Source organism: Octopus sinensis, linkage group LG10, assembly GCF_006345805.1.
Source record: "Octopus sinensis linkage group LG10, ASM634580v1, whole genome shotgun sequence".
Classification (NCBI taxonomy): domain Eukaryota; kingdom Metazoa; phylum Mollusca; class Cephalopoda; order Octopoda; family Octopodidae; genus Octopus; species Octopus sinensis.
In genome coordinates, this window is record NC_043006.1 from 33,241,753 (window position 1) to 33,253,941 (window position 12,189).

Below are 12,189 nucleotides of genomic sequence, written 5' to 3' on the forward strand. Positions count from 1 at the left end.
CAAGATGCCGCGAGCTGGGAGTGAACCCGAAGCTACGTGGTTGCAGAGCAAGCTTCTTGACCACACAGCCATCACTGCACCTAAGTGATAAAATTATTTGTTAAACACAAAGCCGCAGATCAGAGGATGTACATTTTACATGTTGAAAAACAAAAAAGAAATAGATTAATTTGTATAATTACGGGAAATGATTGAGAGAGGTTAATGACTTGAAATCGGATAATGAACTTTGAAAGGTGATACAAAACCTAGCAGTATTTTTTTTCTTTTTTCAGTGAATCCCCATAAAGAGGACGTAATCAACAATTAATTTCTCGCGATAATTTACTTGCTTGGAAGGCGGCGAGCTGGCAGAAACGTTAGCACGCCGGGCGAAATGCGTAGCCGTATTTCGTTTGTCGCTACGTTCTGAGTTCAAATTCCGCCGAGGTCGACTTTGCCTTTCATCCTTTCGCACTGGGGTCGATGTAATCGACTTAAACCGTTTGTCTGTCTTTGTTTGTCCTCTCTATGTTTAGCCCCATTGTGGGTAGTAAAGAAATTGGTATTTCGTCTGCCGTTACGTTCTGAGTTCTAATCCGACGAGGTCGATTAAATAAGTACCAGTTACGTACTGGGGTCGATATAATCGACTTAATCCCTTTGTCTGTCCTTGTTTGTCCTCTCTGTGTTTAGCCCCTTGTGGGTAGTAAAGAAATAGGTATTTCGTCTGCCGCTACGTTCTGAGTTCAAATTCTGCCGAGGTCGACTTTGCCTTTTATCCTTTCGAGATCGATAAATAAAGTACTAGTTACGCACTGGGGTCGATGTAATCGACTTAATCCCTTTGCCTGTCCTTGTTTGCCCCCTCTATGTTTAGCTCCTTGTGGGCAATAAAGAAATAAGAAACGTTAGTACGCCGGGCGAAACGCTTAGCGGCATTTCGTCTGTCTTTACGTTTTGATTTCAAATTCCACCGAGATTGACTTTGCCTTTCATCCTTTCGGGGTCGATAAATTAAGAGCCAGTTGCGTACTGGGGTCGATCTTATCGACTGGCCCCCTCACCCAAAATTTCGGACTTTGTGCCTAGAGTAGAAAAGAATTTACTTGCTTGGAGAATGCAACGAGTTGGCAGAAACCTTAGCACGCTGGACAAAATAATTAGCGGCATTTCGACGGTCTATACGTTCTGAGTTCTAATTCTACCGAGGCAGGCAGGCAGACAGACAGACAGACAGACAGACAGACAGACAGACAGACAGATAGACAGACAGACAGATAGATAGACAGACAGATAGATAGATAGATAGATAGATAGATAGATAGATAGATAGATAGATAGATAGATAGATAGATAGATAGATAGATAGATAGATAGATAGATAGATAGATAGACTGACAGATGAGGTCTATCCAAAACGAAACCGACTTTCAAAGAATGCGTCAACCGTCCAGTGCAGCTTGCTCGCAAATGTTCAGTGGTGACCTTTAGCCATTAACCTTCACGTGCTAAAATGAACGTATGCCTAGTTCCATTGGCGATATGTCGTAAGTTTAACATCGAAGGTTTATGGTGTGAAATCTGTTCCAAATTGTGAGTACATTTACTGAGAATTTTCTGATGTTGCTACAGACCTATAGGTATTGTGGCCATACAATATTATGTGTGGTACCAAAGTTTCAAATCGAGAACATCTACCAAACACAACCCCAATATCGAGATGACCTTCCACAACAACGGACGGTAACCAGATTGCGAAAGTGTGTGCTACAATCCGTGAAAACCATCACCTGACTGTTGGTGAAACTTCTGACGAAAAGGATATCTGTAAAGGCTCCCTCTTTAACTTGTATGAGGTGATAGATGCTATCTCTCTCGTTCGGAATAAGCATTAAAAATAGTAAGAAAAACTATATTGTTTGTTTTCTTGCTGCAGATGATTTTGTTCATCGTTCTGGAAACAGGAGGCGCAGATGAATTGTAAAAGCTCACCATCATAAACAGTAGTGATTTGCTTCCATCTATTGTGTTATGTGATTCTGAAAGAATTTTCATGACTGAATATAAAGATGGTCTTCCGTTGCCTTTCTGCGAGTAGGTTTTATTGGACTCTCTCTTCTCGGCCAGATACAAACAATTTCGCCTCAAAACACAAACAAACAGAACCATTCCTATAAAGTATTTTATCCAAATTCCTAAGATTTTATTTAGTGGCTCAATGAAGGTCACCTTCGACACAGAAATGGAATTCAAAGGAGAATTGTGTGCATCGAACAATAAACAGTAAAGCGTATTATACCAGGGAGTAGACTAGTTCTGCATGTCATCATCCTGGAGATGTACTCAAGCTAACGAGGATGCTCCTTATGGTTATTAAACCTCCTCGAAATATCAGCCACATTTCCTTTAAATCACACACTGTTCTCATAAAAGGGATGGTCTAGTGGTTTGAGTGTTGCGTTCATGATGGCGAGATAGAAGTTTCGATTCCTGTACCAGGCGTTGCGTTATGTTCTTAAGGAAAAACACTTCGTTTTACGTTGCTCTGCGATCATTTCGACATATGTCGTGTAGCACACCTGTACAGATAATGCCGATTTGATGACGGGAGTGAACCAATGCACAGTACAAATGTTTCTTCGCTATAAACAAATTATCTGTGCAGCTTGTTCAGCAAGGAATTTCTTAGCTCTAACCTATCGTCTGCCACAGAAGAGTCCACAGCTGTCATAATAAGATGATACACCTGATTAAGTTTGAGAAAACAAAGACGCGGCTGTCGCGGCTTGAAAGCCTTTGATCATATATCAGCTTTAGTTCAGTATTGATCAAGAATTGGACAACAATAACAACGATAAAGACTAGAAGCAGGAAAATAAACCAATTTAACTTGTCTCTGTTTATTTCGTTACAAAACTTTTACGGTGTAAGTTGAGGCAAACGATGTGACTTGATAACATCTATCATATATTCCCCTCGTGAAAATTCGGTTGGCATCAGCTTAACACCACTGAGACGGCCATTTAAAGTTGTGATATTTATTGACATTTTATGAAAATATTAATAGTTATTTATTTGAGAAGTTATATCAATGTGTTATGCAGTTTAGCTTGTTCTCCATGGAAATTATAAATAATGTAAATAAGAAATATATTCGTATAGAATGAATATATAAATAAATATAAGGCACGCGCAGGAGTTTTCTATTTATAAGTATAGTTTATATGTGAATTTTCCAAATTGTTTATATATACATATATATATGTAGTGGGGGAGTGTTTGCATATATATATATATATATATATATATATATATATATATATATATATATATATATATATATATATATTTATACACACACACACACACACACACATTTATACATATATATATATATATATATATATATATATATATATATATATATATATACATACATATACATATACATACATAGATATATATATATATATGCGTATACATATGTATTCAAACACATAAATATATGTATGTATATATATATATATACATATATATATATTGTATAGTATATTATTCGAGTGTCTTGGATTAAATGAAATACATTTGGAAAATAAAATAAACATTTTATACATTGAAACATGTATATCAAATAAATGAGAGTATGTGTGCGCGCACACATATATATATATATATATATCTGTGCGCATGTGTGTGTATACATATATACATATATTTATATATATATACATACATATATATATATATATATATATATATATATATATATATATGATAATGGTTAAGACAACGTGTTATCTTCGTCACAACAGATGTAATACTTGGTTAAAACTTAACAGACTCTCAACACCTATATTTAATGAATTTGACAGGTTTTCATCTGAAGAATTCCATTTTGTAAATATATATATTTAATATACATGTCTCTGTGTATAGAATGTATATTTTGTTTTCCAAAGGTATTTTATTTCATCCAAAACACTTGGTAATATATTGCATAAGAGGAAATATGTGATGAAGGAAATGGAGAATCCGATTAGAACGTTTTGCGGCTTTGGTTCCGTCACTCAGCGGTCTGAGTCGAATTCTCATCTGGGCCAACATTATATTTCTTCCTTTTGTGGCTGTGCGGTAAAACGTTTGCCTTTCAACAACGTGGTTCCAGGTTCAGTCTCATTGCGTGGCACTTTGGGCAAGTGTCTTTTACTATAGCCTCGGTCCGACCAAAGCCGCGTGAGTGGATTTAGGAGGCGGAAACTAAAAGAAATCCATCGTCTAAATATATATATAAGTTTATGTATGTGCGTTTGAGTGTGTCTTTGTGTTTGTACCCCAATCACTACTTGACAACCGACATTGGTGTTTTCCGTCCCCGTAACTTAGCGGTTCAGCCAAAATAGACGATAGAATAAGCGCCAGGCTTTTAAAAAAATAAGTATTGGGTCGATTCGCTCGGCTAAGATTCTTGAAGGTGGTGCTCCAGCATGGCCGCAATCTAATTACTGAAACAAGTAAAAGATAGGCGTAGCTATGTGGTAAGAAGCTTCCTTCCTAACCACATCCTACTATAGCCTCGGGCCGACCAAAGCCTTGTGGATGGATTTGGTAGACGGAAACTGAAAGAAGCCCGTCGTATATAAGTATATGTATATATATGCGTGTGTGTTTGTGTGTCTGTGTTTGTCCCGCAACATCGCTTGACAACCGATGCTGGTGTGTTTACGTCCCCCGATTTCCTCGACTAAAGGCGGTGCTCCAGCATGGCCGCAGTCAAATGACTGAAACAAGTAAAAGAGTAAAAAGAGAGTAAATATTTCCTTGGTGTGCCTTCGGCATGTATAACGTATATTTAAAAACAAAGTGCCATTCCTAATGTGGTCAGCTGAAAATAATTCTTCATCATTTGAAATTTCAATAGTAGAATGGAAAATATTTTCATCATTAGTGTTGCGTTAATAAGAATTATTCTCAAAAAAGGACGAGGGTGGAGTGGGATGGATGTAGACTGCTGCAATTTCGGATGAAAACTAAAATGGAGATATGTAACAGTGTGGGTCTGGTCTTTGGTAGTTAGGGTGGCACTCCTGGTATATTTCGTCCTCCAAGAACCATGCGGCCGTGTGGAATATAGCTTCCTTCTTAACCGCATGGTTCCGGGCTCATTTCCACTGCGTGGCACCTTGGGTAAATGACTTCTACTATAGCTTCGGGTCGACCAAATGCCTTGTGAGTGGAAGAAAGGACACATTTGATAAATGTCGGGGTTAAACTAGTTCTAAATTACCGTTACTGCTGCTACTACTAAGAAGTGATTCCTTATATTTTTAAATCAATCTCAGGTAAAAAGGGCATCACCCACTGCTACCTGGCGTTGAACCGACCACTGAATCCTCAGTCTTTAGCGACGGAGAACCACCATGTATATATATGTGTGTGTGAGAAAGAGAGAGAGAGAGAGAGAGAGAGAGAGAGTGAATGTGTGTAAGTGGGGAGCGTGGTGTGTGTGTGGGTATGCGTGTGTGTGTACGCGCGAGTGTGTGTGTACGCGCGCGTGTGTGTGTACGCGCGAGTGTGTGTGTACGCGCAAGTGTGTGTGTACGCGCGAGTGTGCGCATGTGTATATGTGTGTGTACATGTGTGCATGTATGCGTGTGTACGTGTGCACGTGTGTATGTGTGTATGTATGCTTGCGTGTGCGTGTGTATATGCGTGTGTGTGTGCTCGTGTGCGTGTGTGTGCTCTTGTGTGTGTGTTCTCGTGTGTATGTGTGCTCGTGTGTGTGTGTGCGTATGTGTGTGTTGATGTGTATATGTGTGTGCGTGTGTGTGTGTACGTGTGTGCATGTATGCGTGTGTACGTGTGTGCGTGTGTGTGTGCGTCTGTGTGCGTGTGCGTTTATACCAAAGTGTAGTGATGGTGGTTAGCTGAATGGTTAGAGGTCTTCGATTCCCAATCGTAAGGTCACGAGTTTGGTTCCCGGCGATGTGTTGTGTTCTTGAATAAGGTATTTTATTTCATGTAAGCCCAGTCCACTCTATAAATTGTACCCGTAATTGGAAGGGACCAGCCTTCTCACACTCTGTTTCACGCTGAATCTCTTCGAGAACTACGTTAAGGGTACGCGTGTCTGAGGAGTATTCAGCCACTTACACGTTAATTTCACGATCCGTAGATAGAATCAACTGGAACACTCGTCGTCGTAACCGACGGAGGACCAATTATCAAGGTGAAACAAAAGGAGTTAGTGGATCTGCGTCGGCAGAAAGTGAGGACAAAAAACTTCGCAAAATGAGGAAATAATTTTAATTTCTCTTCATCAAAGCAAAACAATTTATTCAACTTTGCAAACTTACAGTGTTTATAGGTGTGTGTGTGTGGGGGGGGTGTCTGTATCAGGATGTGTGTGGGGGGTGTCTGCATCGGGTTGTGTGTGGGGGGTGTCTGTATCGGGATGTGTGTGGGGGGTGTCTGCATCGGGATGTGTGTGGGGGTGTCTGTATCGGGATGTGTGTGGGGGGTGTCTGTATCGGGATGTGTGTGTGGGGTGTCTGCATCGGGATGTGTGTGTGGGGTGTCTGCATCGGGATGTGTGTGTGGGGTGTGTCTGTATCGGGATGTGTGTGGGGGGTGTCTGTATCGGGATGTGTGTGGGGGGTGTCTGCATCAGGATGTGTGTGGGGGGTGTCTGTATCGGGATGTGTGTGGGGGGTGTCTGTATCGGGATGGTGTGGGGGATGTCTGCATCGGGATGTGTGGGGGGTGTCTGCATCGGGATGTGTGTGGGGGGTGTCTGTATCGGGATGTCTGTGGGGGATGTCTGTATCGGGATGTGTATGTGTGGGGTGTCTGCATCGGGATGTGTGTGGGGGTGTCTGGATCGGGATGTGTGTGGGGGTGTCTGCATCGGGATGTGTGTGTGTGTGTATCGGAATGTGTGTGTGTGTGTGTGTCTGTATCGGGATGTGTGTGTGGGGTGTCTGCATCGGGATGTGTGTGGGGGTGTCTGTATCGGGATGTGTGTGGGGGGTGTCTGCATCGGGATGTGTGTGGGGGGTGTCTGTATCGGGATGTGTGTGTGGGGTGTCTGTATCGGGATGTGAGTGTGTGTGTGTGTATCGGAATGTGTGTGTGTGTGTCTGTATCGGAATGTGTGTGTGTGTATGTGTGTGTCTGTGTCGGGATGTGTGTGTGTGTGTCTTATCGGGATGTGTGTATGTGCTTATCTGTTGTCTGAATCTGTTCAGATAATAACATTGTCTCAGGTGAGTGTGTGGTGTTGTTGCGAGCCGGAGTGTTTACGTATGTGTGTACGTGTGTGTGTGTGAGTGAGAGAAAGGGGGGAAGAGAGTGAGAGAGAGATGTGGCTGTAAAGTGCTTAATTATCTTTTGAATGTGTTCAAATAATTATATTGTCTCCTGTGTCTGCAACGAATATGCGTAGATACGCGTATTTGCGGTGTGTGTGTGTGTGTGCGTTCGCGCGCACGCGTGTGTGTGTGTATGTGTGTATGAGTGTGTGTGTGTGTGTGTGTGTGTGCGTGTCTGAATGTATATGTGGAGGCGGCATACGCATACAGAAAAAGCTGCGTATTGTCTATGTGTTTGTCTATGTCTGTCTGTGTATACGTGTACGTTGTTGATTTGCTCTCTAACAGTGTTTAGATAATTACATCGAGTATCGTATGCGTTCTATAGTTCTTTGGTTTGGTTTAGGAATACTGGAACAATGCCTCCAATGTTTTATGGATTTTATGTCGTCTCAATGGATGGCCGAATATTCTCTTTGTTTTTTAGTGGTGGGGACGAGTTTTTTTCTTCTTGTTTGCTTTTTTGTCTTCAGACATAGAATCTATAGCGAATGGAGTGACGAACTGATGGAGACTGCAGCCGTTCCAGATTGCTGAGAGAAATGATTCTAGGTGTCTTTGTTTTTTAAAGTTTCCGTGCCAATCTCAGTCAAATTTGGTAGATAATTTTCGGGCACAGTTGTATAACAGCAAATTTTTTTTTTAATTCCAAACTGTCTCTGTAGACGTTCCTGGAACGAGAATTTTCTTACGTCCTTTCTTGCATGGTAGAGTGTGAAACAAAAATTTAGAGAGTCTTTCACACACACACACACACACGCGCGCGCACACACACACACACACACACACACATACACACACACTTGCACTCACACAGAGGCAGTAGAATGTAAATTTACGGACAATGTGGATTACAGTGGCCTTCACTAATCAATTTGATTAGAAAAGTTTGACTCCTACTTAAAAGTATTCGGCTACAGATTAAATCCCATTTTCATTTGTGTGCGTGTGTGCGACCCTGAAACCACGGTCCACAGATATCGCTCTGTCCTGGGGTGGGGATGCTACACCCCTCTGTTCGAAAATATAAGGACACATATAGTGTGTCGTATAGCCAACAGGAAACGATGCTTCCCGGGGCTAAACAACAGTAGCATTCATCCCAACCGGGACTGGCCATATTATATTAATAAATTGGTAAATAACTAGTGTGTGTGTGTGTGTGTGTGTGTGTGTGTGTGTGTGTGTACGTGTACACTAGCTGAGGTACCCGGTTGATAGCCATGAAACATTTTTCGTCAAATTTCGGCAGTTTTCAAAAAAATTAAAATCTATATTAATGGGTGGACCAATTAGACGAAAAAATGAGCAGAGTCTGGTAGCGAAACCGTGTCGTCATCATTTTTGTTCATGTGCATAAAATGGCGAAATTTTACTCTTTGGGACAGATTTCATCAAATTGAAGTCACGATGGCCAGTGCGCAAAATGCTTGAGAAATAAAATGGTTTTACCTAATCAAAACCTGAAACGCTACGGAATTAAAACAACGAATTGAAATAATAAGCTTTAGCAAATCAAAACAATTCGCATTGAAATGAAGAATTAGCAAATGCTAAATAGATTACCGTTAATAAGCTGTCTGTTTATATCCATGAAACATTTTTTGTCAAATTTCGGCATTTTTCGTCAAATTGATGTCACGATGGCTAGTGCGAAAAATGCCGAAATTTTACGATTTTTGAAAAATCGATGCTGATTAAAAATCGATTTTTTTATTCCAAATGCGTAAGTGGCCGCATGGGCATGAGCCCCACACACCTGTCAAGTTTCCTCTAGGTCTGTTGGATAATCTCGGAAGAGTTAAAGTAACAAATTCACAAACACACAACCTTGCCGTTCATGATTATTATTATTATTATTATTATTATTATTATTATTATTATATTATATAGTGTATAAAGGATCGTGGTTAAGGCCAAAACAATGTGAGGTAAATGCAGGGTAAATCATAAGAAAACAAAAATGTGAGTTAATGTAGACTTACCTTGTATTCAATATTTCGGGGTGATGACCCCATTTGGGTCATAACCTACGCACGTTTCAATTTTTCATTTTCATTTATATTATACAATTAAAATTGCATTATGAATTTAAAAGGTAAAAAACTCTTCAGGTCAAAATAACATATTCATTCGCTTGCTTTCTTCCAAATCTTAGCTTAGGTTTTCTTGGGGCCGGTCAGATTGGAGCAGTCTCGAGTGCAACTGGCCGAAACTGCAGGGATGATCTGGAACTCGACTGACGATAGAAGGCCCCGAATGATTCGTCCTTGTTTTTTCCTGTCCTTTTTTGTATCGTCTAACTGTCCGGGTGTTTTGTTACATTCTTGTTCAACTTTTTTGTTTTGTTTTATTTATATATACACACACACACATATATATATATATATATATATATACACCAAGTAAGTTAGGGGTTGTGGATCCAACCCACTAAGGAATAATACTTATCCAATATACTGTTGATATAATACCCAATTATTAATACACAAGTGTTTTTAATTGCAATGCAATAAACTTACTTATTGTATTAAATGGGTTAAGGTAAAGAAATATTTTACCATTAATTTATATTACAAATAAGAAAATGGAGAAGCACATTAGTTGGTTCATTAGCTTTAGGATATTAAAATGTTGATTTATTTATTTATCAAAACGACAACCATAATAACATACATACATACGGTATATTATTCGTGTATGTATGTTATTATAGTTGTCGTTTTGATAAATAAGTTAACATTTTAATATCCTAAAGCTGATGAACCAACTAATGTGCTTCTCCATTTTCTTATTTGTAATATATATATATAATATATATATATATATATATATATATATATATATATATATATATATATATAATATATATATATATATATATATATATATATATAATATATATATATATATATATAATATATATATATATATATATATATATATATATATATATATATATATATATATATATATATATATATATATATATATATATATATATATATATATATATATATATATATATATATATATATATATATATATAATATATATATAATATATATAATATATATATATATATATATATATATATATATATATAATATATATATATATATATATATATAGAGAGAGAGAGAGAGAGAGAGAGAGAGAGAGAGACATACATATATTAATAGTTATCGCCAAGCTAATGTGGAAGTCCAGAAATATAGGACGAATGCTGCCATCACCTCTAGCTAGCTATGTGACACACAAACCTGTGTCCATTATAACCTTCGGACAGGGGAGGTCAGCCTGTTCCCCTTGCTGGTCAGGCAACTACAGACTAGTTTCAGGGTATTTGCCCCTTATCAATGCAGATCAGCCGAACAGAGCAGGCGTCGCTACTAACCGTCTGTTCGAAGGATTATTTACCTTAATTCAGTGGAATACATCCACTGGTTTTCAAAAGTAGAAATATTAATATTTCTAAGTCTCTCTAAAGGAGACTACGGCAGCGGTACTGGATATTAGTAGTTATCGCCAAGCTAATGTGGCAGTCCATATACCCTGAAACTAATCTTAGAGGACCGTCGCCGAACAATTGACGAACTTGTTAATATGACTGGTGTGTCCTGGAGCTCCTCTCAATGAATTTTAAGCGAGGAATTGCGAATTGAACGAATTGCAGTAAATTTAGTGCCTCTCTTGCTCATGGAAGATTAAAAACAGTCACAACTGAATGTATGTTGTGAACTTTTTTCGAAGGTTATCACTGGTAACGAAAGCTGGTACTACGCCTATGACACGGAAACGAAGCAGCAATCAAGTCAGTGGAAGCATTCAATGTCACCACGGCCCCGAAGTCAAGTAAAGTCCAACGTCAAGATGATGCTGATTTGTTTCATCGATGCGATGAGAATTACCCACACAATATTTGTTCCTCCTGGTCAGACTGTTAACCAGACATTTCACTTGGCAGTTCTGAAGCGTTTGCGAAATAGAAACACCCCGACCAGTAGCAAAATGGAGAGTGGTGGTTTCATCGCGACAATGCGCCTGCGCACACTGCCTTGAGTGTGAGACAGTTTTTGACCAAAAATGACATGACCCCGCTTACCTCACTCCCTCACTCCATATACCCAATCTTGCTTCCTACGACTTTTTTTGTTGTCCGAATGAAAAAGTCCTTAAAGGAAAACAATTTGCTGGTGTGGAAGAGGTGAAAAAAAGCGACAGAAGCGTTAAAAGGCATCGCTTCGCAAGAGTTCCAGGACTGCTTGGAACAGTGGAAAACTCGTCTGGACCGATGCATTGCTCCAAAATGGAGAATACTTTGACGGCGATAAAAATATAAACATGTAAAACTGAGTGAATAAAATAATATTGCAAAATTCCAGTTTTGGGGGTTACCCCCTTGTACATACATGCGTACTGCATTCCTTGTCTGATAACCTAGAATACATGCCCAAAGAAGTCGCATGACTCTACCGTAATGTATTATCAGATGAAAGGTCGAGCGTATATCAGCAGAAGACCATGCATGGATATGTTAGTAGAAAGCTCAGAGATAATTGTGACATTGATCATTAAAGCAGTCTATTATGGACCAACAACCAGATTACTACCTCCCACTTTGAAGGGTACATGTTTGCAATCCAGGAACAGGAAATATCAACCAAATATCTGATGCACAAAAGGGACAAAGATACAAAAAAAGCAGTAAAATGTGACACCCGATGCAGACTTGGTGGAGTTGACACTGACGATATCACCCACATCATAAGCAGTCGTCCGAAAATGTCATCACGGTATTATCTACCGATGCGACATGATATAGCTAGGACCTTCTATA